The sequence below is a fragment of the Phallusia mammillata genome, chromosome 1 (assembly GCF_965637545.1).
Source record: "Phallusia mammillata chromosome 1, kaPhaMamm4.hap1.1, whole genome shotgun sequence".
NCBI classification, from domain to species: Eukaryota; Metazoa; Chordata; class Ascidiacea; order Phlebobranchia; family Ascidiidae; genus Phallusia; species Phallusia mammillata.
This window is the reverse complement of record NC_137252.1, coordinates 18,386,301-18,403,750: the sequence shown is the minus strand read 5'-3', so window position 1 is coordinate 18,403,750 and position 17,450 is coordinate 18,386,301. Positions and strand designations below refer to the sequence as shown.

General features: G+C 47.4%; 90 non-coding genes and 1 pseudogene across 90 annotated transcripts; all 91 read right to left on the bottom strand.

Annotated features, from left to right (window-relative positions):
• Window positions 1–14: 14 nt before the first annotated feature.
• LOC145210202 (5S ribosomal RNA) lies at window positions 15–133 on the bottom strand. The gene has a single exon (XR_013855681.1). It is a non-coding gene; the product is annotated as a 5S ribosomal RNA (ribosomal RNA).
• A 75-nt stretch (window positions 134–208) lies between these two features.
• Window positions 209–327, bottom strand: LOC145209619 (5S ribosomal RNA). Its single transcript, XR_013855138.1, has one exon. It is a non-coding gene; the product is annotated as a 5S ribosomal RNA (ribosomal RNA).
• A 66-nt stretch (window positions 328–393) lies between these two features.
• On the bottom strand, window positions 394–512 carry LOC145210565 (5S ribosomal RNA). Its single transcript, XR_013856023.1, has one exon. It is a non-coding gene; the product is annotated as a 5S ribosomal RNA (ribosomal RNA).
• Window positions 513–587: 75 nt separating this feature from the next.
• LOC145210364 (5S ribosomal RNA) lies at window positions 588–706 on the bottom strand. The gene has a single exon (XR_013855833.1). It is a non-coding gene; the product is annotated as a 5S ribosomal RNA (ribosomal RNA).
• A 75-nt stretch (window positions 707–781) lies between these two features.
• LOC145210111 (5S ribosomal RNA) lies at window positions 782–900 on the bottom strand. The gene has a single exon (XR_013855596.1). It is a non-coding gene; the product is annotated as a 5S ribosomal RNA (ribosomal RNA).
• A 71-nt stretch (window positions 901–971) lies between these two features.
• On the bottom strand, window positions 972–1,090 carry LOC145209618 (5S ribosomal RNA). Its single transcript, XR_013855137.1, has one exon. It is a non-coding gene; the product is annotated as a 5S ribosomal RNA (ribosomal RNA).
• Window positions 1,091–1,165: 75 nt separating this feature from the next.
• LOC145209617 (5S ribosomal RNA) lies at window positions 1,166–1,284 on the bottom strand. The gene has a single exon (XR_013855136.1). It is a non-coding gene; the product is annotated as a 5S ribosomal RNA (ribosomal RNA).
• A 75-nt stretch (window positions 1,285–1,359) lies between these two features.
• LOC145210352 (5S ribosomal RNA) lies at window positions 1,360–1,478 on the bottom strand. The gene has a single exon (XR_013855822.1). It is a non-coding gene; the product is annotated as a 5S ribosomal RNA (ribosomal RNA).
• Window positions 1,479–1,545: 67 nt separating this feature from the next.
• Window positions 1,546–1,664, bottom strand: LOC145210554 (5S ribosomal RNA). The gene has a single exon (XR_013856012.1). It is a non-coding gene; the product is annotated as a 5S ribosomal RNA (ribosomal RNA).
• A 75-nt stretch (window positions 1,665–1,739) lies between these two features.
• Window positions 1,740–1,858, bottom strand: LOC145210243 (5S ribosomal RNA). The gene has a single exon (XR_013855720.1). It is a non-coding gene; the product is annotated as a 5S ribosomal RNA (ribosomal RNA).
• Window positions 1,859–1,933: 75 nt separating this feature from the next.
• LOC145210578 (5S ribosomal RNA) lies at window positions 1,934–2,052 on the bottom strand. Its single transcript, XR_013856035.1, has one exon. It is a non-coding gene; the product is annotated as a 5S ribosomal RNA (ribosomal RNA).
• A 72-nt stretch (window positions 2,053–2,124) lies between these two features.
• On the bottom strand, window positions 2,125–2,243 carry LOC145209834 (5S ribosomal RNA). The gene has a single exon (XR_013855338.1). It is a non-coding gene; the product is annotated as a 5S ribosomal RNA (ribosomal RNA).
• A 66-nt stretch (window positions 2,244–2,309) lies between these two features.
• LOC145210541 (5S ribosomal RNA) lies at window positions 2,310–2,428 on the bottom strand. Its single transcript, XR_013856001.1, has one exon. It is a non-coding gene; the product is annotated as a 5S ribosomal RNA (ribosomal RNA).
• Window positions 2,429–2,503: 75 nt separating this feature from the next.
• LOC145209616 (5S ribosomal RNA) lies at window positions 2,504–2,622 on the bottom strand. The gene has a single exon (XR_013855135.1). It is a non-coding gene; the product is annotated as a 5S ribosomal RNA (ribosomal RNA).
• Window positions 2,623–2,697: 75 nt separating this feature from the next.
• Window positions 2,698–2,816, bottom strand: LOC145209614 (5S ribosomal RNA). The gene has a single exon (XR_013855133.1). It is a non-coding gene; the product is annotated as a 5S ribosomal RNA (ribosomal RNA).
• A 66-nt stretch (window positions 2,817–2,882) lies between these two features.
• Window positions 2,883–3,001, bottom strand: LOC145210597 (5S ribosomal RNA). The gene has a single exon (XR_013856053.1). It is a non-coding gene; the product is annotated as a 5S ribosomal RNA (ribosomal RNA).
• A 75-nt stretch (window positions 3,002–3,076) lies between these two features.
• LOC145209613 (5S ribosomal RNA) lies at window positions 3,077–3,195 on the bottom strand. The gene has a single exon (XR_013855132.1). It is a non-coding gene; the product is annotated as a 5S ribosomal RNA (ribosomal RNA).
• Window positions 3,196–3,270: 75 nt separating this feature from the next.
• On the bottom strand, window positions 3,271–3,389 carry LOC145209612 (5S ribosomal RNA). Its single transcript, XR_013855131.1, has one exon. It is a non-coding gene; the product is annotated as a 5S ribosomal RNA (ribosomal RNA).
• A 66-nt stretch (window positions 3,390–3,455) lies between these two features.
• Window positions 3,456–3,574, bottom strand: LOC145210263 (5S ribosomal RNA). Its single transcript, XR_013855739.1, has one exon. It is a non-coding gene; the product is annotated as a 5S ribosomal RNA (ribosomal RNA).
• A 75-nt stretch (window positions 3,575–3,649) lies between these two features.
• On the bottom strand, window positions 3,650–3,768 carry LOC145210363 (5S ribosomal RNA). The gene has a single exon (XR_013855832.1). It is a non-coding gene; the product is annotated as a 5S ribosomal RNA (ribosomal RNA).
• A 75-nt stretch (window positions 3,769–3,843) lies between these two features.
• LOC145210575 (5S ribosomal RNA) lies at window positions 3,844–3,962 on the bottom strand. Its single transcript, XR_013856032.1, has one exon. It is a non-coding gene; the product is annotated as a 5S ribosomal RNA (ribosomal RNA).
• A 75-nt stretch (window positions 3,963–4,037) lies between these two features.
• On the bottom strand, window positions 4,038–4,157 carry LOC145210712 (5S ribosomal RNA). Its single transcript, XR_013856161.1, has one exon. It is a non-coding gene; the product is annotated as a 5S ribosomal RNA (ribosomal RNA).
• A 75-nt stretch (window positions 4,158–4,232) lies between these two features.
• On the bottom strand, window positions 4,233–4,351 carry LOC145209611 (5S ribosomal RNA). The gene has a single exon (XR_013855130.1). It is a non-coding gene; the product is annotated as a 5S ribosomal RNA (ribosomal RNA).
• A 66-nt stretch (window positions 4,352–4,417) lies between these two features.
• On the bottom strand, window positions 4,418–4,536 carry LOC145209890 (5S ribosomal RNA). The gene has a single exon (XR_013855391.1). It is a non-coding gene; the product is annotated as a 5S ribosomal RNA (ribosomal RNA).
• A 72-nt stretch (window positions 4,537–4,608) lies between these two features.
• On the bottom strand, window positions 4,609–4,727 carry LOC145210416 (5S ribosomal RNA). The gene has a single exon (XR_013855882.1). It is a non-coding gene; the product is annotated as a 5S ribosomal RNA (ribosomal RNA).
• Window positions 4,728–4,802: 75 nt separating this feature from the next.
• On the bottom strand, window positions 4,803–4,921 carry LOC145210517 (5S ribosomal RNA). Its single transcript, XR_013855978.1, has one exon. It is a non-coding gene; the product is annotated as a 5S ribosomal RNA (ribosomal RNA).
• Window positions 4,922–4,987: 66 nt separating this feature from the next.
• Window positions 4,988–5,106, bottom strand: LOC145210591 (5S ribosomal RNA). The gene has a single exon (XR_013856047.1). It is a non-coding gene; the product is annotated as a 5S ribosomal RNA (ribosomal RNA).
• Window positions 5,107–5,181: 75 nt separating this feature from the next.
• LOC145210361 (5S ribosomal RNA) lies at window positions 5,182–5,300 on the bottom strand. The gene has a single exon (XR_013855831.1). It is a non-coding gene; the product is annotated as a 5S ribosomal RNA (ribosomal RNA).
• Window positions 5,301–5,375: 75 nt separating this feature from the next.
• On the bottom strand, window positions 5,376–5,494 carry LOC145210574 (5S ribosomal RNA). The gene has a single exon (XR_013856031.1). It is a non-coding gene; the product is annotated as a 5S ribosomal RNA (ribosomal RNA).
• Window positions 5,495–5,569: 75 nt separating this feature from the next.
• On the bottom strand, window positions 5,570–5,688 carry LOC145209610 (5S ribosomal RNA). Its single transcript, XR_013855129.1, has one exon. It is a non-coding gene; the product is annotated as a 5S ribosomal RNA (ribosomal RNA).
• Window positions 5,689–5,763: 75 nt separating this feature from the next.
• Window positions 5,764–5,882, bottom strand: LOC145211335 (5S ribosomal RNA). Its single transcript, XR_013856638.1, has one exon. It is a non-coding gene; the product is annotated as a 5S ribosomal RNA (ribosomal RNA).
• A 66-nt stretch (window positions 5,883–5,948) lies between these two features.
• LOC145209889 (5S ribosomal RNA) lies at window positions 5,949–6,067 on the bottom strand. Its single transcript, XR_013855390.1, has one exon. It is a non-coding gene; the product is annotated as a 5S ribosomal RNA (ribosomal RNA).
• Window positions 6,068–6,139: 72 nt separating this feature from the next.
• LOC145210415 (5S ribosomal RNA) lies at window positions 6,140–6,258 on the bottom strand. The gene has a single exon (XR_013855881.1). It is a non-coding gene; the product is annotated as a 5S ribosomal RNA (ribosomal RNA).
• Window positions 6,259–6,333: 75 nt separating this feature from the next.
• On the bottom strand, window positions 6,334–6,452 carry LOC145210706 (5S ribosomal RNA). Its single transcript, XR_013856155.1, has one exon. It is a non-coding gene; the product is annotated as a 5S ribosomal RNA (ribosomal RNA).
• A 72-nt stretch (window positions 6,453–6,524) lies between these two features.
• On the bottom strand, window positions 6,525–6,643 carry LOC145209804 (5S ribosomal RNA). The gene has a single exon (XR_013855310.1). It is a non-coding gene; the product is annotated as a 5S ribosomal RNA (ribosomal RNA).
• Window positions 6,644–6,709: 66 nt separating this feature from the next.
• On the bottom strand, window positions 6,710–6,828 carry LOC145209930 (5S ribosomal RNA). The gene has a single exon (XR_013855427.1). It is a non-coding gene; the product is annotated as a 5S ribosomal RNA (ribosomal RNA).
• A 73-nt stretch (window positions 6,829–6,901) lies between these two features.
• Window positions 6,902–7,020, bottom strand: LOC145209789 (5S ribosomal RNA). Its single transcript, XR_013855296.1, has one exon. It is a non-coding gene; the product is annotated as a 5S ribosomal RNA (ribosomal RNA).
• A 71-nt stretch (window positions 7,021–7,091) lies between these two features.
• Window positions 7,092–7,210, bottom strand: LOC145210516 (5S ribosomal RNA). Its single transcript, XR_013855977.1, has one exon. It is a non-coding gene; the product is annotated as a 5S ribosomal RNA (ribosomal RNA).
• Window positions 7,211–7,282: 72 nt separating this feature from the next.
• Window positions 7,283–7,401, bottom strand: LOC145209803 (5S ribosomal RNA). The gene has a single exon (XR_013855309.1). It is a non-coding gene; the product is annotated as a 5S ribosomal RNA (ribosomal RNA).
• A 66-nt stretch (window positions 7,402–7,467) lies between these two features.
• On the bottom strand, window positions 7,468–7,586 carry LOC145209929 (5S ribosomal RNA). Its single transcript, XR_013855426.1, has one exon. It is a non-coding gene; the product is annotated as a 5S ribosomal RNA (ribosomal RNA).
• Window positions 7,587–7,661: 75 nt separating this feature from the next.
• LOC145209787 (5S ribosomal RNA) lies at window positions 7,662–7,780 on the bottom strand. Its single transcript, XR_013855294.1, has one exon. It is a non-coding gene; the product is annotated as a 5S ribosomal RNA (ribosomal RNA).
• Window positions 7,781–7,846: 66 nt separating this feature from the next.
• On the bottom strand, window positions 7,847–7,965 carry LOC145209754 (5S ribosomal RNA). Its single transcript, XR_013855263.1, has one exon. It is a non-coding gene; the product is annotated as a 5S ribosomal RNA (ribosomal RNA).
• A 72-nt stretch (window positions 7,966–8,037) lies between these two features.
• On the bottom strand, window positions 8,038–8,156 carry LOC145210433 (5S ribosomal RNA). The gene has a single exon (XR_013855898.1). It is a non-coding gene; the product is annotated as a 5S ribosomal RNA (ribosomal RNA).
• A 72-nt stretch (window positions 8,157–8,228) lies between these two features.
• Window positions 8,229–8,347, bottom strand: LOC145209802 (5S ribosomal RNA). The gene has a single exon (XR_013855308.1). It is a non-coding gene; the product is annotated as a 5S ribosomal RNA (ribosomal RNA).
• A 66-nt stretch (window positions 8,348–8,413) lies between these two features.
• Window positions 8,414–8,532, bottom strand: LOC145210529 (5S ribosomal RNA). The gene has a single exon (XR_013855990.1). It is a non-coding gene; the product is annotated as a 5S ribosomal RNA (ribosomal RNA).
• A 75-nt stretch (window positions 8,533–8,607) lies between these two features.
• On the bottom strand, window positions 8,608–8,726 carry LOC145209786 (5S ribosomal RNA). Its single transcript, XR_013855293.1, has one exon. It is a non-coding gene; the product is annotated as a 5S ribosomal RNA (ribosomal RNA).
• A 66-nt stretch (window positions 8,727–8,792) lies between these two features.
• LOC145210518 (5S ribosomal RNA) lies at window positions 8,793–8,911 on the bottom strand. The gene has a single exon (XR_013855979.1). It is a non-coding gene; the product is annotated as a 5S ribosomal RNA (ribosomal RNA).
• Window positions 8,912–8,986: 75 nt separating this feature from the next.
• On the bottom strand, window positions 8,987–9,105 carry LOC145210045 (5S ribosomal RNA). Its single transcript, XR_013855535.1, has one exon. It is a non-coding gene; the product is annotated as a 5S ribosomal RNA (ribosomal RNA).
• Window positions 9,106–9,180: 75 nt separating this feature from the next.
• On the bottom strand, window positions 9,181–9,300 carry LOC145210867 (5S ribosomal RNA; annotated as a pseudogene).
• A 60-nt stretch (window positions 9,301–9,360) lies between these two features.
• LOC145209680 (5S ribosomal RNA) lies at window positions 9,361–9,479 on the bottom strand. The gene has a single exon (XR_013855195.1). It is a non-coding gene; the product is annotated as a 5S ribosomal RNA (ribosomal RNA).
• A 75-nt stretch (window positions 9,480–9,554) lies between these two features.
• LOC145211334 (5S ribosomal RNA) lies at window positions 9,555–9,673 on the bottom strand. The gene has a single exon (XR_013856637.1). It is a non-coding gene; the product is annotated as a 5S ribosomal RNA (ribosomal RNA).
• A 75-nt stretch (window positions 9,674–9,748) lies between these two features.
• On the bottom strand, window positions 9,749–9,867 carry LOC145211333 (5S ribosomal RNA). Its single transcript, XR_013856636.1, has one exon. It is a non-coding gene; the product is annotated as a 5S ribosomal RNA (ribosomal RNA).
• Window positions 9,868–9,942: 75 nt separating this feature from the next.
• On the bottom strand, window positions 9,943–10,061 carry LOC145211332 (5S ribosomal RNA). Its single transcript, XR_013856635.1, has one exon. It is a non-coding gene; the product is annotated as a 5S ribosomal RNA (ribosomal RNA).
• A 75-nt stretch (window positions 10,062–10,136) lies between these two features.
• Window positions 10,137–10,255, bottom strand: LOC145210241 (5S ribosomal RNA). Its single transcript, XR_013855718.1, has one exon. It is a non-coding gene; the product is annotated as a 5S ribosomal RNA (ribosomal RNA).
• A 75-nt stretch (window positions 10,256–10,330) lies between these two features.
• Window positions 10,331–10,449, bottom strand: LOC145210240 (5S ribosomal RNA). Its single transcript, XR_013855717.1, has one exon. It is a non-coding gene; the product is annotated as a 5S ribosomal RNA (ribosomal RNA).
• A 127-nt stretch (window positions 10,450–10,576) lies between these two features.
• Window positions 10,577–10,695, bottom strand: LOC145210239 (5S ribosomal RNA). The gene has a single exon (XR_013855716.1). It is a non-coding gene; the product is annotated as a 5S ribosomal RNA (ribosomal RNA).
• Window positions 10,696–10,767: 72 nt separating this feature from the next.
• Window positions 10,768–10,886, bottom strand: LOC145211331 (5S ribosomal RNA). Its single transcript, XR_013856634.1, has one exon. It is a non-coding gene; the product is annotated as a 5S ribosomal RNA (ribosomal RNA).
• A 75-nt stretch (window positions 10,887–10,961) lies between these two features.
• Window positions 10,962–11,080, bottom strand: LOC145210238 (5S ribosomal RNA). The gene has a single exon (XR_013855715.1). It is a non-coding gene; the product is annotated as a 5S ribosomal RNA (ribosomal RNA).
• Window positions 11,081–11,155: 75 nt separating this feature from the next.
• Window positions 11,156–11,274, bottom strand: LOC145211328 (5S ribosomal RNA). The gene has a single exon (XR_013856632.1). It is a non-coding gene; the product is annotated as a 5S ribosomal RNA (ribosomal RNA).
• Window positions 11,275–11,349: 75 nt separating this feature from the next.
• LOC145211327 (5S ribosomal RNA) lies at window positions 11,350–11,468 on the bottom strand. Its single transcript, XR_013856631.1, has one exon. It is a non-coding gene; the product is annotated as a 5S ribosomal RNA (ribosomal RNA).
• Window positions 11,469–11,543: 75 nt separating this feature from the next.
• LOC145210237 (5S ribosomal RNA) lies at window positions 11,544–11,662 on the bottom strand. Its single transcript, XR_013855714.1, has one exon. It is a non-coding gene; the product is annotated as a 5S ribosomal RNA (ribosomal RNA).
• Window positions 11,663–11,729: 67 nt separating this feature from the next.
• On the bottom strand, window positions 11,730–11,848 carry LOC145210507 (5S ribosomal RNA). Its single transcript, XR_013855968.1, has one exon. It is a non-coding gene; the product is annotated as a 5S ribosomal RNA (ribosomal RNA).
• Window positions 11,849–11,923: 75 nt separating this feature from the next.
• Window positions 11,924–12,042, bottom strand: LOC145210236 (5S ribosomal RNA). Its single transcript, XR_013855713.1, has one exon. It is a non-coding gene; the product is annotated as a 5S ribosomal RNA (ribosomal RNA).
• A 75-nt stretch (window positions 12,043–12,117) lies between these two features.
• Window positions 12,118–12,236, bottom strand: LOC145210110 (5S ribosomal RNA). The gene has a single exon (XR_013855595.1). It is a non-coding gene; the product is annotated as a 5S ribosomal RNA (ribosomal RNA).
• A 70-nt stretch (window positions 12,237–12,306) lies between these two features.
• Window positions 12,307–12,425, bottom strand: LOC145210098 (5S ribosomal RNA). Its single transcript, XR_013855584.1, has one exon. It is a non-coding gene; the product is annotated as a 5S ribosomal RNA (ribosomal RNA).
• A 75-nt stretch (window positions 12,426–12,500) lies between these two features.
• Window positions 12,501–12,619, bottom strand: LOC145211326 (5S ribosomal RNA). The gene has a single exon (XR_013856630.1). It is a non-coding gene; the product is annotated as a 5S ribosomal RNA (ribosomal RNA).
• Window positions 12,620–12,694: 75 nt separating this feature from the next.
• On the bottom strand, window positions 12,695–12,813 carry LOC145210232 (5S ribosomal RNA). The gene has a single exon (XR_013855711.1). It is a non-coding gene; the product is annotated as a 5S ribosomal RNA (ribosomal RNA).
• Window positions 12,814–12,885: 72 nt separating this feature from the next.
• On the bottom strand, window positions 12,886–13,004 carry LOC145211325 (5S ribosomal RNA). Its single transcript, XR_013856629.1, has one exon. It is a non-coding gene; the product is annotated as a 5S ribosomal RNA (ribosomal RNA).
• A 72-nt stretch (window positions 13,005–13,076) lies between these two features.
• On the bottom strand, window positions 13,077–13,195 carry LOC145209845 (5S ribosomal RNA). Its single transcript, XR_013855349.1, has one exon. It is a non-coding gene; the product is annotated as a 5S ribosomal RNA (ribosomal RNA).
• Window positions 13,196–13,261: 66 nt separating this feature from the next.
• Window positions 13,262–13,380, bottom strand: LOC145210698 (5S ribosomal RNA). The gene has a single exon (XR_013856147.1). It is a non-coding gene; the product is annotated as a 5S ribosomal RNA (ribosomal RNA).
• Window positions 13,381–13,455: 75 nt separating this feature from the next.
• LOC145210012 (5S ribosomal RNA) lies at window positions 13,456–13,574 on the bottom strand. Its single transcript, XR_013855504.1, has one exon. It is a non-coding gene; the product is annotated as a 5S ribosomal RNA (ribosomal RNA).
• A 75-nt stretch (window positions 13,575–13,649) lies between these two features.
• On the bottom strand, window positions 13,650–13,769 carry LOC145210800 (5S ribosomal RNA). Its single transcript, XR_013856243.1, has one exon. It is a non-coding gene; the product is annotated as a 5S ribosomal RNA (ribosomal RNA).
• A 60-nt stretch (window positions 13,770–13,829) lies between these two features.
• LOC145210495 (5S ribosomal RNA) lies at window positions 13,830–13,948 on the bottom strand. The gene has a single exon (XR_013855956.1). It is a non-coding gene; the product is annotated as a 5S ribosomal RNA (ribosomal RNA).
• Window positions 13,949–14,023: 75 nt separating this feature from the next.
• On the bottom strand, window positions 14,024–14,142 carry LOC145210544 (5S ribosomal RNA). The gene has a single exon (XR_013856004.1). It is a non-coding gene; the product is annotated as a 5S ribosomal RNA (ribosomal RNA).
• A 75-nt stretch (window positions 14,143–14,217) lies between these two features.
• On the bottom strand, window positions 14,218–14,336 carry LOC145209852 (5S ribosomal RNA). Its single transcript, XR_013855355.1, has one exon. It is a non-coding gene; the product is annotated as a 5S ribosomal RNA (ribosomal RNA).
• A 75-nt stretch (window positions 14,337–14,411) lies between these two features.
• On the bottom strand, window positions 14,412–14,530 carry LOC145210146 (5S ribosomal RNA). Its single transcript, XR_013855629.1, has one exon. It is a non-coding gene; the product is annotated as a 5S ribosomal RNA (ribosomal RNA).
• A 67-nt stretch (window positions 14,531–14,597) lies between these two features.
• Window positions 14,598–14,716, bottom strand: LOC145210483 (5S ribosomal RNA). The gene has a single exon (XR_013855945.1). It is a non-coding gene; the product is annotated as a 5S ribosomal RNA (ribosomal RNA).
• Window positions 14,717–14,786: 70 nt separating this feature from the next.
• Window positions 14,787–14,905, bottom strand: LOC145210097 (5S ribosomal RNA). The gene has a single exon (XR_013855583.1). It is a non-coding gene; the product is annotated as a 5S ribosomal RNA (ribosomal RNA).
• A 75-nt stretch (window positions 14,906–14,980) lies between these two features.
• LOC145211324 (5S ribosomal RNA) lies at window positions 14,981–15,099 on the bottom strand. The gene has a single exon (XR_013856628.1). It is a non-coding gene; the product is annotated as a 5S ribosomal RNA (ribosomal RNA).
• Window positions 15,100–15,174: 75 nt separating this feature from the next.
• On the bottom strand, window positions 15,175–15,293 carry LOC145210231 (5S ribosomal RNA). The gene has a single exon (XR_013855710.1). It is a non-coding gene; the product is annotated as a 5S ribosomal RNA (ribosomal RNA).
• A 72-nt stretch (window positions 15,294–15,365) lies between these two features.
• On the bottom strand, window positions 15,366–15,484 carry LOC145209762 (5S ribosomal RNA). The gene has a single exon (XR_013855271.1). It is a non-coding gene; the product is annotated as a 5S ribosomal RNA (ribosomal RNA).
• A 72-nt stretch (window positions 15,485–15,556) lies between these two features.
• Window positions 15,557–15,675, bottom strand: LOC145209844 (5S ribosomal RNA). The gene has a single exon (XR_013855348.1). It is a non-coding gene; the product is annotated as a 5S ribosomal RNA (ribosomal RNA).
• Window positions 15,676–15,741: 66 nt separating this feature from the next.
• On the bottom strand, window positions 15,742–15,860 carry LOC145210696 (5S ribosomal RNA). The gene has a single exon (XR_013856146.1). It is a non-coding gene; the product is annotated as a 5S ribosomal RNA (ribosomal RNA).
• Window positions 15,861–15,935: 75 nt separating this feature from the next.
• LOC145210011 (5S ribosomal RNA) lies at window positions 15,936–16,054 on the bottom strand. Its single transcript, XR_013855503.1, has one exon. It is a non-coding gene; the product is annotated as a 5S ribosomal RNA (ribosomal RNA).
• Window positions 16,055–16,129: 75 nt separating this feature from the next.
• On the bottom strand, window positions 16,130–16,249 carry LOC145210799 (5S ribosomal RNA). The gene has a single exon (XR_013856242.1). It is a non-coding gene; the product is annotated as a 5S ribosomal RNA (ribosomal RNA).
• Window positions 16,250–16,309: 60 nt separating this feature from the next.
• Window positions 16,310–16,428, bottom strand: LOC145210471 (5S ribosomal RNA). The gene has a single exon (XR_013855934.1). It is a non-coding gene; the product is annotated as a 5S ribosomal RNA (ribosomal RNA).
• Window positions 16,429–16,503: 75 nt separating this feature from the next.
• LOC145210580 (5S ribosomal RNA) lies at window positions 16,504–16,622 on the bottom strand. The gene has a single exon (XR_013856037.1). It is a non-coding gene; the product is annotated as a 5S ribosomal RNA (ribosomal RNA).
• A 75-nt stretch (window positions 16,623–16,697) lies between these two features.
• LOC145210144 (5S ribosomal RNA) lies at window positions 16,698–16,816 on the bottom strand. The gene has a single exon (XR_013855627.1). It is a non-coding gene; the product is annotated as a 5S ribosomal RNA (ribosomal RNA).
• Window positions 16,817–16,883: 67 nt separating this feature from the next.
• LOC145210460 (5S ribosomal RNA) lies at window positions 16,884–17,002 on the bottom strand. The gene has a single exon (XR_013855923.1). It is a non-coding gene; the product is annotated as a 5S ribosomal RNA (ribosomal RNA).
• Window positions 17,003–17,072: 70 nt separating this feature from the next.
• LOC145210096 (5S ribosomal RNA) lies at window positions 17,073–17,191 on the bottom strand. Its single transcript, XR_013855582.1, has one exon. It is a non-coding gene; the product is annotated as a 5S ribosomal RNA (ribosomal RNA).
• A 75-nt stretch (window positions 17,192–17,266) lies between these two features.
• Window positions 17,267–17,385, bottom strand: LOC145211323 (5S ribosomal RNA). The gene has a single exon (XR_013856627.1). It is a non-coding gene; the product is annotated as a 5S ribosomal RNA (ribosomal RNA).
• Between the last annotated feature and the right edge of the window lie 65 nt (window positions 17,386–17,450).

The window sequence follows — 17,450 nt, the reverse complement described above, 5'->3', positions numbered from 1 at the left end:
GCACTAAAAAAACGAGACTACAACACTTGGTATTCCTAGGCGGTCACCCATACAAGTACTGACCAAGCCCGCGGTTGCTTAACTTCCGAGATCGAACGAGATCGGGTGCTTTCAACCTGGTGTGGTCGTAGTCCACAACGTCAATGCAAATTCAAACTTTGGGCGATACGACCTCGGATTGTGGAGCACTAAAAACAAAACAAAAAAGTGACTACAACACTTGGTATTCCTAGGCGGTCACCCATCCAAGTACTGACCAAGCCCGAGGTTGCTTAACTTCCGAGATCGAACGAGATCGGGTGCTTTCAACCTGGTGTGGTCGTAGTCCACAACCTCCCTCCAAATTCAAACTTTGATCGATACGACCTCGGGTTCTCATGCACTAAAAAAACGAGACTACAACACTTGGTATTCCTAGGCGGTCACCCATCCAAGTACTGACCAAGCCCGAGGTTGCTTAACTTCCGAGATCGAACGAGATCGGGTGCTTTCAACCTGGTGTGGTCGTAGTCCACAACGTCAATGCTTATTCAAACTTTGGGCGATACGACCTCGGATTGTGGAGCACTAAAAACAAAACAAAAAAGCGACTACAACACTTGGTATTCCTAGGCGGTCACCCATCCAAGTACTGACCAAGCCCGAGGATGCTTAACTTCCGAGATCGAACGAGATCAGGTGCTTTCAACCTGGTGTGGTCGTAGTCCACAACGTCTCTGCAAATTCAAACTTTGATCGATACGACCTCGGATTGTGGAGCACAAAAAACAAAACAAAAAAGTGACTACAACACTTGGTATTCCTAGGCGGTCACCCATCCAAGTACTGACCAAGTCCGTGGTTGCTTAACTTCCGAGATCGAACGAGATCGGGTGCTTTCAACCTGGTGTGGTCGTAGTCCACAACGTCAATGCAAATTCAAACTTTGAGCGATACGACCTCGGATTGTGGAGCACTAAAAAACAAAAAAGTGACTACAACACTTGGTATTCCTAGGCGGTCACCCATCCAAGTACTGACCAAGCCCGAGGTTGCTTAACTTCCGAGATCGAACGAGATCGGGTGCTTTCAACCTGGTGTGGTCGTAGTCCACAACGTCAATGCAAATTCAAACTTTGATCGATACGACCTCGGATTCTGGAGCACTAAAAACAAAACAAAAAAGTGACTACAACACTTGGTATTCCTAGGCGGTCACCCATCCAAGTACTGACCAAGCCCGAGGTTGCTTAACTTCCGAGATCGAACGAGATCGGGTGCTTTCAACCTGGTGTGGTCGTAGTCCAGAACGTCTCTGCAAATTCAAACTTTGGGCGATACGACCTCGGATTGTGGAGCACTAAAAACAAAACAAAAAAGTGACTACAACACTTGGTATTCCTAGGCGGTCACCCATCCAAGTACTGACCAAGCCCGAGGTTGCTTAACTTCCGAGATCGAACGAGATCGGGTGCTTTCAACGTGGTGTGGTCGTAGTCCACAACCTCCCTGCAAATTCAAACTTTGATCGAAGCGACCTCGGTTTCTCGTGCACTAAAAAAACTGAGACTACAACACTTGGTATTCCTAGGCGGTCACCCATCCAAGTACTGACCAAGCCCGAGGTTGCTTAACTTCCGAGATCGAACGAGATCGGGTGCTTTCAACCTGGTGTGGTCGTAGTCCACAACGTCAATGCTTATTCAAAGTTTGAGCGATACGACCTCGGATTGTGGAGCACTAAAAACAAAACAAAAAAGCGACTACAACACTTGGTATTCCTAGGCGGTCACCCATCCAAGTACTGACCAAGCCCGAGGCTGCTTAACTTCCGAGATCGAACGAGATCAGGTGCTTTCAACCTGGTGTGGTCGTAGTCCATAACGTCAATGCAAATTCAAACTTTGATCGATACGACCTCGGATTGTGGAGCACTAAAAACAAAACAAAAAAGTGTCTACAACACTTGGTATTTCTAGGCGGTCACCCATCCAAGTACTGACCAAGCCCGTGGTTGCTTAACTTCCGAGATCGAACGAGATCGGGTGCTTTCAACCTGGTGTGGTCGTAGTCCACAACGTCAATACAAATTCAAACTTTGATCGATACGACCTCGGATTCTGGAGCACTGAAAAAACAAAAAAGTGACTACAACACTTGGTATTCCTAGGCGGTCACCCATCCAAGTACTGACCAAGCCCGTGGTTGCTTAACTTCCGAGATCGAACGAGATCGGGTGCTTTCAACCTGGTGTGGTCGTAGTCCACAACCTCCCTGCAAATTCAAACTTTGATCGATACGACCTCGGTTTCTCATGCACTAAAAAAACGAGACTACAACACTTGGTATTCCTAGGCGGTCACCCATCCAAGTACTGACCAAGCCCGAGGTTGCTTAACTTCCGAGATCGAACGAGATCGGGTGCTTTCAACCTGGTGTGGTCGTAGTCCACAACGTCAACGCAAATTCAAACTTTGAGCGATACGACCTCGGATTGTGGAGCACTAAAAACAAAACAAAAAAGTGACTACAACACTTGGTATTCCTAGGCGGTCACCCATCCAAGTACTGACCAAGCCCGAGGTTGCTTAACTTCCGAGATCGAACGAGATCGGGTGCTTTCAACCTGGTGTGGTCGTAGTCCAGAACGTCTCTGCAAATTCAAACTTTGGGCGATACGCCCTCGGATTGTGGAGCACTAAAAACAAAACAAAAAAGTGACTACAACACTTGGTATTCCTAGGCGGTCACCCATCCAAGTACTGACCAAGCCCGAGGTTGCTTAACTTCCGAGATCGAACGAGATCGGGTGCTTTCAACCTGGTGTGGTCGTAGTCCACAACCTCCCTCCAAATTCAAACTTTGATCGATGCGACCTCGGGTTCTCATGCACTAAAAAAACGAGACTACAACACTTGGTATTCCTAGGCGTTCACCCATCCAAGTACTGACCAAGCCCGAGGTTGCTTAACTTCCGAGATCGAACGAGATCGGGTGCTTTCAACCTGGTGTGGTCGTATTCCACAACGTCAATGCAAATTCAAACTTTGAGCGATACGCCCTCGGATTGTGGAGCACTAAAAACAAAACTAAAAAGTGACTACAACACTTGGTATTCCTAGGCGGTCACCCATCCAAGTACTGACCAAGCCCGAGGTTGCTTAACTTCCGAGATCGAACGAGATCGGGTGCTTTCAACCTGGTGTGGTCGTAGTCCACAACGTCAATGCAAATTCAAACTTTGGGCGATACGCCCTCGGATTGTGGAGCACTAAAAACAAAACAAAAAAGTGACTACAACACTTGGTATTCCTAGGCGGTCACCCATCCAAGTACTGACCAAGCCCGAGGTTGCTTAACTTCCGAGATCGAACGAGATCGGGTGCTTTCAACCTGGTGTGGTCGTAGTCCACAACCTCCCTCCAAATTCAAACTTTGATCGATGCGACCTCGGGTTCTCATGCACTAAAAAAACGAGACTACAACACTTGGTATTCCTAGGCGTTCACCCATCCAAGTACTGACCAAGCCCGAGGTTGCTTAACTTCCGAGATCGAACGAGATCGGGTGCTTTCAACCTGGTGTGGTCGTAGTCCACAACGTCAATGCTTATTCAAACTTTGGGCGATACGACCTCGGATTGTGAAGCACTAAAAACAAAACAAAAAAGCGACTACAACACTTGGTATTCCTAGGCGGTCACCCATCCAAGTACTGACCAAGCCCGAGGATGCTTAACTTCCGAGATCGAACGAGATCAGGTGCTTTCAACCTGGTGTGGTCGTAGTCCACAACGTCTCTGCAAATTCAAACTTTGATCGATACGACCTCGAATTGTGGAGCACAAAAAACAAAACAAAAAAGTGACTACAACACTTGGTATTCCTAGGCGGTCACCCATCCAAGTATTGACCAAGTCCGTGGTTGCTTAACTTCCGAGATCGAACGAGATCGGGTGCTTTCAACCTGGTGTGGTCGTAGTCCACAACGTCAATACAAATTCAAACTTTGATCGATACGACCTCGGATTCTGGAGCACTAAAAACAAAACAAAAAAGTGACTACAACACTTGGTATTCCTAGGCGGTCACCCATCCAAGTACTGACCAAGCCCGAGGTTGCTTAACTTCCGAGATCGAACGAGAACCGGGTGATTTCAACCTGGTGTGGTCGTAGTCCAGAACGTCTCTGCAAATTCAAACTTTGGGCGATACGACCTCGGATTGTGGAGCACTAAAAACAAAACAAAAAAGTGACTACAACACTTGGTATTCCTAGGCGGTCACCCATCCAAGTACTGACCAAGCCCGAGGTTGCTTAACTTCCGAGATCGAACGAGATCGGGTGCTTTCAACCTGGTGTGGTCGTAGTCCACAACCTCCCTCCAAATTCAAACTTTGATCGATGCGACCTCGGGTTCTCATGCACTAAAAAAACGAGACTACAACACTTGGTATTCCTAGGCGGTCACCCATACAAGTACTGACCAAGCCCGAGGTTGCTTAACTTCCGAGATCGAACGAGATCGGGTGCTTTCAACCTGGTGTGGTCGTAGTCCACAACGTCAATGCAAATTCAAACTTTGAGCGATACGACCTCGGATTGTGGAGCACTAAAAAAACAAAAAAGTGACTACAACACTTGGTATTCCTAGGCGGTCACCCATCCAAGTACTGACCAAGCCCGAGGCTGCTGAACTTCCGAGATCGAACGAGATCGGGTGCTTTCAACCTGGTGTGGTCGTAGTCCACAACGTCAATACAAATTCAAACTTTGATCGATACGACCTCGGATTGTGGAGCACTAAAAACAAAACAAAAAAGTGACTACAACACTTGGTATTCCTAGGCGGTCACCCATCCAAGTACTGATCAAGCCCGTGGTTGCTGAACTTCCGAGATCGAACGAGATCGGGTGCTTTCAACCTGGTGTGGTCGTAGTCCACAACCTCCCTCCAAATTCAAACTTTGATCGATGCGACCTCGGGTTCTCATGCACTAAAAAAACGAGACTACAACACTTGGTATTCCTAGGCATTCACCCATCCAAGTACTGACCAAGCCCGAGGTTGCTTAACTTCCGAGATCGAACGAGATCGGGTGCTTTCAACCTGGTGTGGTCGTAGTCCACAACGTCAATGCTTATTCAAACTTTGGGCGATACGACCTCGGATTGTGAAGCACTAAAAACAAAACAAAAAAGCGACTACAACACTTGGTATTCCTAGGCGGTCACCCATCCAAGTACTGACCAAGCCCGAGGATGCTTAACTTCCGAGATCGAACGAGATCAGGTGCTTTCAACCTGGTGTGGTCGTAGTCCACAACGTCTCTGCAAATTCAAACTTTGATCGATACGACCTCGAATTGTGGAGCACAAAAAACAAAACAAAAAAGTGACTACAACACTTGGTATTCCTAGGCGGTCACCCATCCAAGTATTGACCAAGTCCGTGGTTGCTTAACTTCCGAGATCGAACGAGATCGGGTGCTTTCAACCTGGTGTGGTCGTAGTCCACAACGTCAATACAAATTCAAACTTTGATCGATACGACCTCGGATTCTGGAGCACTAAAAACAAAACAAAAAAGTGACTACAACACTTGGTATTCCTAGGCGGTCACCCATCCAAGTACTGACCAAGCCCGAGGTTGCTTAACTTCCGAGATCGAACGAGATCGGGTGCTTTCAACCTGGTGTGGTCGTAGTCCAGAACGTCTCTGCAAATTCAAACTTTGGGCGATACGACCTCGGATTGTGGAGCACTAAAAACAAAACAAAAAAGTGACTACAACACTTGGTATTCCTAGGCGGTCACCCATCCAAGTACTGACCAAGCCCGAGGTTGCTTAACTTCCGAGATCGAACGAGATCGGGTGCTTTCAACCTGGTGTGGTCGTAGTCCACAACCTCCCTCCAAATTCAAACTTTGATCGATGCGACCTCGGGTTCTCATGCACTAAAAAAACGAGACTACAACACTTGGTATTCCTAGGCGGTCACCCATACAAGTACTGACCAAGCCCGAGGTTGCTTAACTTCCGAGATCGAACGAGATCGGGTGCTTTCAACCTGGTGTGGTCGTAGTCCACAACGTCAATGCAAATTCAAACTTTGAGCGATACGACCTCGGATTGTGGAGCACTAAAAAAACAAAAAAGTGACTACAACACTTGGTATTCCTAGGCGGTCACCCATCCAAGTACTGACCAAGCCCGAGGCTGCTGAACTTCCGAGATCGAACGAGATCGGGTGCTTTCAACCTGGTGTGGTCGTAGTCCACAACGTCAATACAAATTCAAACTTTGATCGATACGACCTCGGATTGTGGAGCACTAAAAACAAAACAAAAAAGTGACTACAACACTTGGTATTCCTAGGCGGTCACCCATCCAAGTACTGATCAAGCCCGTGGTTGCTGAACTTCCGAGATCGAACGAGATCGGGTGCTTTCAATCTGGTGTGGTCGTAGTCCACAACGTCAATGCAAATTCAAACTTTGAGCGATACGACCTCGGATTGTGGAGCACTAAAAAAACAAAAAAGTGACTACAACACTTGGTATTCCTAGGCGGTCACCCATCCAAGTACTGACCAAGCCCGAGGTTGCTTAACTTCCGAGATCGAACGAGATCGGGTGCTTTCAACCTGGTGTGGTCATAGTCCACAACCTCCCTGCAAATTCAAACTTTGATCGAAGCGACCTCGGTTTCTCATGCACTAAAAAAACGAGACTACAGCACTTGGTATTCCTAGGCGGTCACCCATCCAAGTACTGACCAAGCCCGAGGTTGCTTAACTTCCGAGATCGAACGAGATCGGGTGCTTTCAACCTGGTGTGGTCGTAGTCCACAACCTCCCTGCAAATTCAAACTTTGAGCGATACGACCTCGGATTGTGGAGCACTAAAAAAAACAAAAAAGTGACTACAACACTTGGTATTCCTAGGCGGTCACCCATCCAAGTACTGACCAAGCCCGAGGCTGCTTAACTTCCGAGATCGAACGAGATCGGGTGCTTTCAACCTGGTGTGGTCGTAGTCCACAACGTCAATACAAATTCAAACTTTGATCGATACGACCTCGGATTCTGGAGCACTGAAAAACAAAAAAGTGACTACAACACTTGGTATTCCTAGGCGGTCACCCATCCAAGTACTGATCAAGCCCGTGGTTGCTGAACTTCCGAGATCGAACGAGATCGGGTGCTTTCAACCTGGTGTGGTCGTAGTCCACAACGTCAATGCAAATTCAAACTTTGAGCGATACGACCTCGGATTGTGGAGCACTAAAAAAACAAAAAAGTGACTACAACACTTGGTATTCCTAGGCGGTCACCCATCCAAGTACTGACCAAGCCCGAGGTTGCTTAACTTCCGAGATCGAACGAGATCGGGTGCTTTCAACCTGGTGTGGTCATAGTCCACAACCTCCCTGCAAATTCAAACTTTGATCGAAGCGACCTCGGTTTCTCATGCACTAAAAAAACGAGACTACAGCACTTGGTATTCCTAGGCGGTCACCCATCCAAGTACTGACCAAGCCCGAGGTTGCTTAACTTCCGAGATCGAACGAGATCGGGTGCTTTCAACCTGGTGTGGTCGTAGTCCATAACGTCAATGCAAATTCAAACTTTGAGCGATACGACCTCGGATTGTGGAGCACCAAAAACAAAACAAAAAAGTGACTACAACACTTGGTATTCCTAGGCGGTCACCCATCCAAGTACTGACCAAGCCCGAGGCTGCTTAACTTCCGAGATCGAACGAGATCGGGTGCTTTCAACCTGGTGTGGTCGTAGTCCACAACCTCCCTCCAATTTCAAACTTTGATCGATGCGACCTTGGTTTCTCATGCACTAAAAAAACTAGACTACAACACTTGGTATTCCTAGGCGGTCACCCATCCAAGTACTGACCAAGCCCGTGGTTGCTTAACTTCCGAGATCGAACGAGATCGGGTGCTTTCAACCTGGTGTGGTCGTAGTCCACAACGTCAATGCAAATTGAAACTTTGAGCGATACGACCTCGGATTGTGGAGCACTAAAAAAACAAAAAAGTGACTACAACACTTGGTATTCCTAGGCGGTCACCCATCCAAGTACTGACCAAGCCCGTGGTTGCTGAACTTCCGAGATCGAACGAGATCGGGTGCTTTCAACCTGGTGTGGTCGTAGTCCACAACGTCAATGCAAATTCAAACTTTGAGCGATACGACCTCGGATTGTGGAGCACTAAAAAAACAAAAAAGTGACTACAACACTTGGTATTCCTAGGCGGTCACCCATCCAAGTACTGACCAAGCCCGAGGTTGCTTAACTTCCGAGATCGAACGAGATCGGGTGCTTTCAACCTGGTGTGGTCATAGTCCACAACCTCCCTGCAAATTCAAACTTTGATCGAAGCGACCTCGGTTTCTCATGAACTAAAAAAACGAGACTACAACACTTGGTATTCCTAGGCGGTCACCCATCCAAGTACTGACCAAGCCCGAGGTTGCTTAACTTCCGAGATCGAACGAGATCGGGTGCTTTCAACCTGGTGTGGTCGTAGTCCATAACGTCAATGCAAATTCAAACTTTGAGCGATACGACCTCGGATTGTGGAGCACCAAAAACAAAACAAAAAAGTGACTACAACACTTGGTATTCCTAGGCGGTCACCCATCCAAGTACTGACCAAGCCCGAGGCTGCTTAACTTCCGAGATCGAACGAGATCGGGTGCTTTCAACCTGGTGTGGTCGTAGTCCACAACCTCCCTCCAATTTCAAACTTTGATCGATGCGACCTTGGTTTCTCATGCACTAAAAAAACGAGACTACAACACTTGGTATTCCTAGGCGGTCACCCATCCAAGTACTGACCAAGCCCGAGGTTGCTTAACTTCCGAGATCGAACGAGATCGGGTGCTTTCAACCTGGTGTGGTCGTAGTCCACAACGTCAATGCAAATTGAAACTTTGAGCGATAGGCCCTCGGATTGTGGAGCACTAAAAACAAAACAAAAAAGTGACTACAACACTTGGTATTCCTAGGCGGTCACCCATCCAAGTACTGACCAAGCCCGAGGTTGCTTAACTTCCGAGATCGAACGAGATCGGATGCTTTCAACCTGGTGTGGTCGTAGTCCAGAACGTCTCTGCAAATTCAAACTTTGGGCGATACGACCTCGGATTGTGGAGCACTAAAAACAAAACAAAAAAGTGACTACAACACTTGGTATTCCTAGGCCGTCACCCATCCAAGTACTGATCAAGCCCGAGGTTGCTTAACTTCCGAGATCGAACGAGATCGGGTGCTTTCAACCTGGAGTAGACCACAACCTCCCTCCAAATTCAAACTTTGATCGATGCGACCTCGGTTTCTCATGCACTAAAAAAACTGAGACTACAACACTTGGTATTCCGAGGCGGTCACCCATCCAAGTACTGACCAAGCCCGAGGTTGCTTAACTTCCGAGATCGAACGAGATCGGGTGCTTTCAACCTGGTGTGGTCGTAGTCCATAACGTCCATGCAAATTCAAAGTTTGAGCGATACGACCTCGGATTGTGGAGCACTAAAAACAAAACAAAAAAGTGACTACAACACTTGGTATTCCTAGGCGGTCACCCATCCAAGTACTGACCAAGCCCGAGGTTGCTTAACTTCCGAGATCGAACGAGATCGGGTGCTTTCAACCTGGTGTGGTCGTAGTCCATAACGTCAATGCAAATTCAAAGTTTGAGCGATACGACCTCGGATTGTGGAGCACTAAAAACAAAACAAAAAAGTGACTACAACACTTGGTATTCCTAGGCGGTCACCCATCCAAGTACTGACCAAGCCCGAGGTTGCTTAACTTCCGAGATCGAACGAGATCGGGTGCTTTCAACCTGGTGTGGTCGTAGTCCACAACGTCAATGCAAATTCAAACTTTGAGCGATACGACCTCGGATTGTGGAGCACAAAAAACAAAACAAAAAAGTGACTACAACACTTGGTATTCCTAGGCGGTCACCCATCCAAGTACTGACCAAGCCCGAGGTTGCTTAACTTCCGAGATCGAACGAGATCGGGTGCTTTCAACCTGGTGTGGTCGTAGTCCATAACGTCCATGCAAATTCAAACTTTGGGCGATACGACCTCGGATTGTGGAGCACTAAAAACAAAACAAAAAAGTGACTACAACACTTGGTATTTCTAAGCGGTCACCCATCCAAGTACTGACCAAGCCCGAGGTTGCTTAACTTCCGAGATCGAACGAGATCGGGTGCTTTCAACCTGGTGTGGTCGTAGTCCACAACGTCTCTGCAAATTCAAACTTTGGGCGATACGACCTCGGATTGTGGAGCACTAAAAACAAAACAAAAAAGTGACTACAACACTTGGTATTTCTAAGCGGTCACCCATCCAAGTACTGACCAAGCCCGAGGTTGCTTAACTTCCGAGATCGAACGAGATCGGGTGCTTTCAACCTGGTGTGGTCGTAGTCCACAACGTCAATGCAAATTCAAACTTTGATCGATACGACCTCGGATTTTGGAGCACTGAAAAAACAAAAAAGTGACTACAACACTTGGTATTCCTAGGAGGTCACCCATCCAAGTACTGTTTTGCATTGACTACAACACTTGGTATTTCTAAGCGGTCACCCATCCAAGTACTGACCAAGCCCGAGGTTGCTTAACTTCCGAGATCGAACGAGATCGGGTGCTTTCAACCTGGTGTGGTCGTAGTCCACAACGTCAATGCAAATTCAAACTTTGATCGATACGACCTCGGATTTTGGAGCACTGAAAAAACAAAAAAGTGACTACAACACTTGGTATTCCTAGGCGGTCACCCATCCAAGTACTGACCAAGCCCGAGGTTGCTTAACTTCCGAGATCGAACGAGATCGGGTGCTTTCAACCTGGTGTGGTCGTAGTCCACAACGTCTCTGCAAATTCAAACTTTGGGCGATACGACCTCGGATTGTGGAGCACTAAAAACAAAACAAAAAAGTGACTACAACACTTGGTATTTCTAAGCGGTCACCCATCCAAGTACTGACCAAGCCCGAGGTTGCTTAACTTCCGAGATCGAACGAGATCGGGTGCTTTCAACCTGGTGTGGTCGTAGTCCATAACGTCAATGCAAATTCAAACTTTGAGCGATACGACCTCGGATTGTGGAGCACTAAAAACAAAACAAAAAAGTGACTACAACACTTGGTATTCCTAGGCGGTCACCCATCCAAGTACTGACCAAGCCCGAGGTTGCTTAACTTCCGAGATCGAACGAGATCGGGTGCTTTCAACCTGGTGTGGTCGTAGTCCACAACGTCAATGCAAATTCAAACTTTGAGCGATACGACCTCGGATTGTGGAGTACTAAAAACAAAACCAAAAAGTGACTACAACACTTGGTATTCCTAGGCGGTCACCCATCCAAGTACTGACCAAGCCCGAGGTTGCTTAACTTCCGAGATCGAACGAGATCGGGTGCTTTCAACCTGGTGTGGTCGTAGTCCAGAACGTCTCTGCAAATTCAAACTTTGGGCGATACGACCTCGGATTGTGGAGCACTAAAAACAAAACAAAAAAGTGACTACAACACTTGGTATTTCTAAGCGGTCACCCATCCAAGTACTGACCAAGCCCGAGGTTGCTTAACTTCCGAGATCGAACGAGATCGGGTGCTTTCAACCTGGTGTGGTCGTAGTCCACAACCTCTCTGCAAATTCAAACTTTGATCGAAGCGACCTCGGTTTCTCATGCACTAAAAAAAACGAGACTACAACACTTGGTATTCCTAGGCGGTCACCCATCCAAGTACTGACCAAGCCCGAGGTTGCTTAACTTCCGAGATCGAACGAGATCGGGTGCTTTCAACCTGGTGTGGTCGTAGTCCAGAACGTCTCTGCAAATTCAAACTTTGGGCGATACGACCTCGGATTGTGGAGCACTAAAAACAAAACAAAAAAGTGACTACAACACTTGGTATTTCTAAGCGGTCACCCATCCAAGTACTGACCAAGCCCGAGGTTGCTTAACTTCCGAGATCGAACGAGATCGGGTGCTTTCAACCTGGTGTGGTCGTAGTCCACAACGTCTCTGCAAATTCAAACTTTGGGCGATACGACCTCGGATTGTGGAGCACTAAAAACAAAACAAAAAAGTGACTACAACACTTGGTATTTCTAGGCGGTCACCCATCCAAGTACTGACCAAGCCCGAGGTTGCTTAACTTCCGAGATCGAACGAGATCGGGTGCTTTCAACCTGGTGTGGTCGTAGTCCAGAACGTCAATGCAAATTCAAAGTTTGAGCGATACGACCTCGGATTGTGGAGCACTAAAAACAAAAAAGTGACTACAACACTTGGTATTCCTAGGCGGTCACCCATCCAAGTACTGACCAAGACCGAGGTTGCTTAACTTCCGAGATCGAACGAGATCGGGTGCTTTCAACCTGGTGTGGTCGTAGTCCACAACGTCAATGCAAATTGAAACTTTGATCGATACGACCTCGGATTGTGGAGCACTAAAAACAAAACAAAAAAGTGACTACAACACTTGGTATTCCTAGGCGGTCACCCATCCAAGTACTGACCAAGCCCGAGGTTGCTTAACTTCCGAGATCGAACGAGATCGGGTGCTTTCAACCTGGTGTGGTCGTAGTCCACAACGTCTCTGCAAATTCAAACTTTGGGCGATACGACCTCGGATTGTGGAGCACTAAAAACAAAACAAAAAAGTGACTACAACACTTGGTATTTCTAAGCGGTCACCCATCCAAGTACTGACCAAGCCCGAGGTTGCTTAACTTCCGAGATCGAACGAGATCGGGTGCTTTCAACCTGGTGTGGTCGTAGTCCACAACGTCAATGCAAATTCAAACTTTGATCGATACGACCTCGGATTTTGGAGCACTGAAAAAACAAAAAAGTGACTACAACACTTGGTATTCCTAGGCGGTCACCCATCCAAGTACTGACCAAGCCCGAGGTTGCTTAACTTCCGAGATCGAACGAGATCGGGTGCTTTCAACCTGGTGTGGTCGTAGTCCACAACGTCAATGCAAATTCAAACTTTGAGCGATACGACCTCGGATTGTGGAGCACTAAAAAAACAAAAAAGTGACTACAACACTTGGTATTCCTAGGCGGTCACCCATTCAAGTACTGACCAAGCCCGAGGTTGCTTAACTTCCGAGATCGAACGAGATCGGGTGCTTTCAACCTGGTGTGGTCGTAGTCCACAACCTCCCTCCAATTTCAAACTTTGATCGATGCGACCTCGGTTTCTCATGCACTAAAAAAACGAGACTACAACACTTGGTATTCCTAGGCGGTCACCCATCCAAGTACTGACCAAGCCGGAGGTTGCTGAACTTCCGAGATCGAACGAGATCGGGTGCTTTCAACCTGGTGTGGTCGTAGTCCACAACGTCAATGCAAATTCAAACTTTGAGCGATACGCCCTCGGATTGTGGAGCACTAAAAACAAAACAAAAAAGTGACTACAACACCTGGTATTCCTAGGCGGTCACCCATCCAAGTACTGACCAAGCCCGAGGCTGCTTAACTTCCGAGATCGAACGAGATCGGGTGCTTTCAACCTGGTGTGGTCGTAGTCCACAACGTCAATGCAAATTCAAACTTTGAGCGATACGCCCTCGGATTGTGAAGCACTAAAAACAAAACAAAAAAGTGACTACAACACTTGGTATTCCTAGGCGGTCACCCATCCAAGTACTGATCAAGCCCGAGGTTGCTTAACTTCCGAGATCGAACGAGATCGGGTGCTTTCAACCTGGTGTAGACCACAACCTCCCTCCAAATTCAAACTTTGATCGATGCGACCTCGGTTTCTCATGCACTAAAAAAAATGAGACTACAACACTTGGTATTCCTAGGCGGTCACCCATCCAAGTACTGACCAAGCCCGAGGTTGCTTAACTTCCGAGATCGAACGAGATCGGGTGCTTTCAACCTGGTGTGGTCGTAGTCCACAACGTCAATGCAAATTCAAACTTTGAGCGATACGACCTCGGATTGTGGAGCACTAAAAACAAAACAAAAAAGCGACTAAAACACTTGGTATTCCTAGGCGGTCACCCATCCAAGTACTGACCAAGCCCGAGGCTGCTTAACTTCCGAGATCGAACGAGATCGGGTGCTTTCAACCTGGTGTGGTCGTAGTCCACAACGTCAATGCAAATTCAAACTTTGAGCGATAAGCCCTCGGATTGTGAAGCACTAAAAACAAAACAAAAAAGTGACTACAACACTTGGTATTCCTAGGCGGTCACCCATCCAAGTACTGACCAAGCCCGAGATTGCTTAACTTCCGAGATCGAACGAGATCGGGTGCTTTCAACCTGGTGTGGTCGTAGTCCAGAGCGTCTCTGCAAATTCAAACTTTGGGCGATACGACCTCGGATTGTGGAGCACTAAAAACAAAACAAAAAAGTGACTACAACACTTGGTATTCCTAGGCGGTCACCTATCCAAGTACTGACCAAGCCCGAGGTTGCTTAACTTCCGAGATCGAACGAGATCGGGTGCTTTCAACCTGGTGTGGTCGTAGTCCACAACCTGCCTCCAATTTCAAACTTTGATCGATGCGACCTCGGTTTCTCATGCACTAAAAAAAACGAGACTACAACACTTGGTATTCCTAGGCGGTCACCCATCCAAGTACTGACCAAGCCCGAGGTTGCTTAACTTCCGAGATCGAACGAGATCGGGTGCTTTCAACCTGGTGTGGTCGTAGTCCATAACGTCAATGCAAATTCAAAGTTTGAGCGATACGACCTCGGATTGTGGAGCACTAAAAACAAAAAAGTGACTACAACACTTGGTATTCCTAGGCGGTCACCCATCCAAGTACTGACCAAGACCGAGGTTGCTTAACTTCCGAGATCGAACGAGATCGGGTGCTTTCAACCTGGTGTGGTCGTAGTCCACAACGTCAATGCAAATTGAAACTTTGATCGATACGACCTCGGATTGTGGAGCACTAAAAACAAAACAAAAAAGTGACTACAACACTTGGTATTCCTAGGCGGTCACCCATCCAAGTACTGACCAAGCCCGAGGTTGCTTAACTTCCGAGATCGAACGAGATCGGGTGCTTTCAACCTGGTGTGGTCGTAGTCCACAACGTCTCTGCAAATTCAAACTTTGGGCGATACGACCTCGGATTGTGGAGCACTAAAAACAAAACAAAAAAGTGACTACAACACTTGGTATTTCTAAGCGGTCACCCATCCAAGTACTGACCAAGCCCGAGGTTGCTTAACTTCCGAGATCGAACGAGATCGGGTGCTTTCAACCTGGTGTGGTCGTAGTCCACAACGTCAATGCAAATTCAAACTTTGATCGATACGACCTCGGATTTTGGAGCACTGAAAAAACAAAAAAGTGACTACAACACTTGGTATTCCTAGGAGGTCACCCATCCAAGTACTGACCAAGCCCGTGGTTGCTTAACTTCCGAGATCGAACGAGATCGGGTGCTTTCAACCTGGTGTGGTCGTAGTCCACAACGTCAATGCAAATTCAAACTTTGAGCGATACGACCTCGGATTGTGGAGCACTAAAAAAACAAAAAAGTGACTACAACACTTGGTATTCCTAGGCGGTCACCCATTCAAGTACTGACCAAGCCCGAGGTTGCTTAACTTCCGAGATCGAACGAGATCGGGTGCTTTCAACCTGGTGTGGTCGTAGTCCACAACCTCCCTCCAATTTCAAACTTTGATCGATGCGACCTCGGTTTCTCATGCACTAAAAAAACGAGACTACAACACTTGGTATTCCTAGGCGGTCACCCATCCAAGTACTGACCAAGCCGGAGGTTGCTGAACTTCCGAGATCGAACGAGATCGGGTGCTTTCAACCTGGTGTGGTCGTAGTCCACAACGTCAATGCAAATTCAAACTTTGAGCGATACGCCCTCGGATTGTGGAGCACTAAAAACAAAACAAAAAAGTGACTACAACACCTGGTATTCCTAGGCGGTCACCCATCCAAGTACTGACCAAGCCCGAGGCTGCTTAACTTCCGAGATCGAACGAGATCGGGTGCTTTCAACCTGGTGTGGTCGTAGTCCACAACGTCAATGCAAATTCAAACTTTGAGCGATACGCCCTCGGATTGTGAAGCACTAAAAACAAAACAAAAAAGTGACTACAACACTTGGTATTCCTAGGCGGTCACCCATCCAAGTACTGATCAAGCCCGAGGTTGCTTAACTTCCGAGATCGAACGAGATCGGGTGCTTTCAACCTGGTGTAGACCACAACCTCCCTCCAAATTCAAACTTTGATCGATGCGACCTCGGTTTCTCATGCACTAAAAAAAATGAGACTACAACACTTGGTATTCCTAGGCGGTCACCCATCCAAGTACTGACCAAGCCCGAGGTTGCTTAACTTCCGAGATCGAACGAGATCGGGTGCTTTCAACCTGGTGTGGTCGTAGTCCACAACGTCAATGCAAATTCAAACTTTGAGCGATACGACCTCGGATTGTGGAGCACTAAAAACAAAACAAAATAGCGACTAAAACACTTGGTATTCCTAGGCGGTCACCCATCCAAGTACTGACCAAGCCCGAGATTGCTTAACTTCCGAGATCGAACGAGATCGGGTGCTTTCAACCTGGTGTGGTCGTAGTCCAGAGCGTCTCTGCAAATTCAAACTTTGGGCGATACGACCTCGGATTGTGGAGCACTAAAAACAAAACAAAAAAGTGACTACAACACTTGGTATTCCTAGGCGGTCACCTATCCAAGTACTGACCAAGCCCGAGGTTGCTTAACTTCCGAGATCGAACGAGATCGGGTGCTTTCAACCTGGTGTGGTCGTAGTCCACAACCTGCCTCCAATTTCAAACTTTGATCGATGCGACCTCGGTTTCTCATGCACTAAAAAAAACGAGACTACAACACTTGGTATTCCTAGGCGGTCACCCATCCAAGTACTGACCAAGCCCGAGGTTGCTTAACTTCCGAGATCGAACGAGATCGGGTGCTTTCAACCTGGTGTGGTCGTAGTCCATAACGTCAATGCAAATTCAAAGTTTGAGCGATACGACCTCGGATTGTGGAGCACTAAAAACAAAAAAGTGACTACAACACTTGGTATTCCTAGGCGGTCACCCATCCAAGTACTGACCAAGACCGAGGTTGCTTAACTTCCGAGATCGAACGAGATCGGGTGCTTTCAACCTGGTGTGGTCGTAGTCCACAACGTCAATGCAAATTGAAACTTTGATCGATACGACCTCGGATTGTGGAGCACTAAAAACAAAACAAAAAAGTGACTACAACACTTGGTATTCCTAGGCGGTCACCCATCCAAGTACTGACCAAGCCCGAGGTTGCTTAACTTCCGAGATCGAACGAGATCGGGTGCTTTCAACCTGGTGTGGTCGTAGTCCACAACGTCAATGCAAATTCAAACTTTGGGCGATACGACCTCGGATTGTGGAGCACTAAAAACAA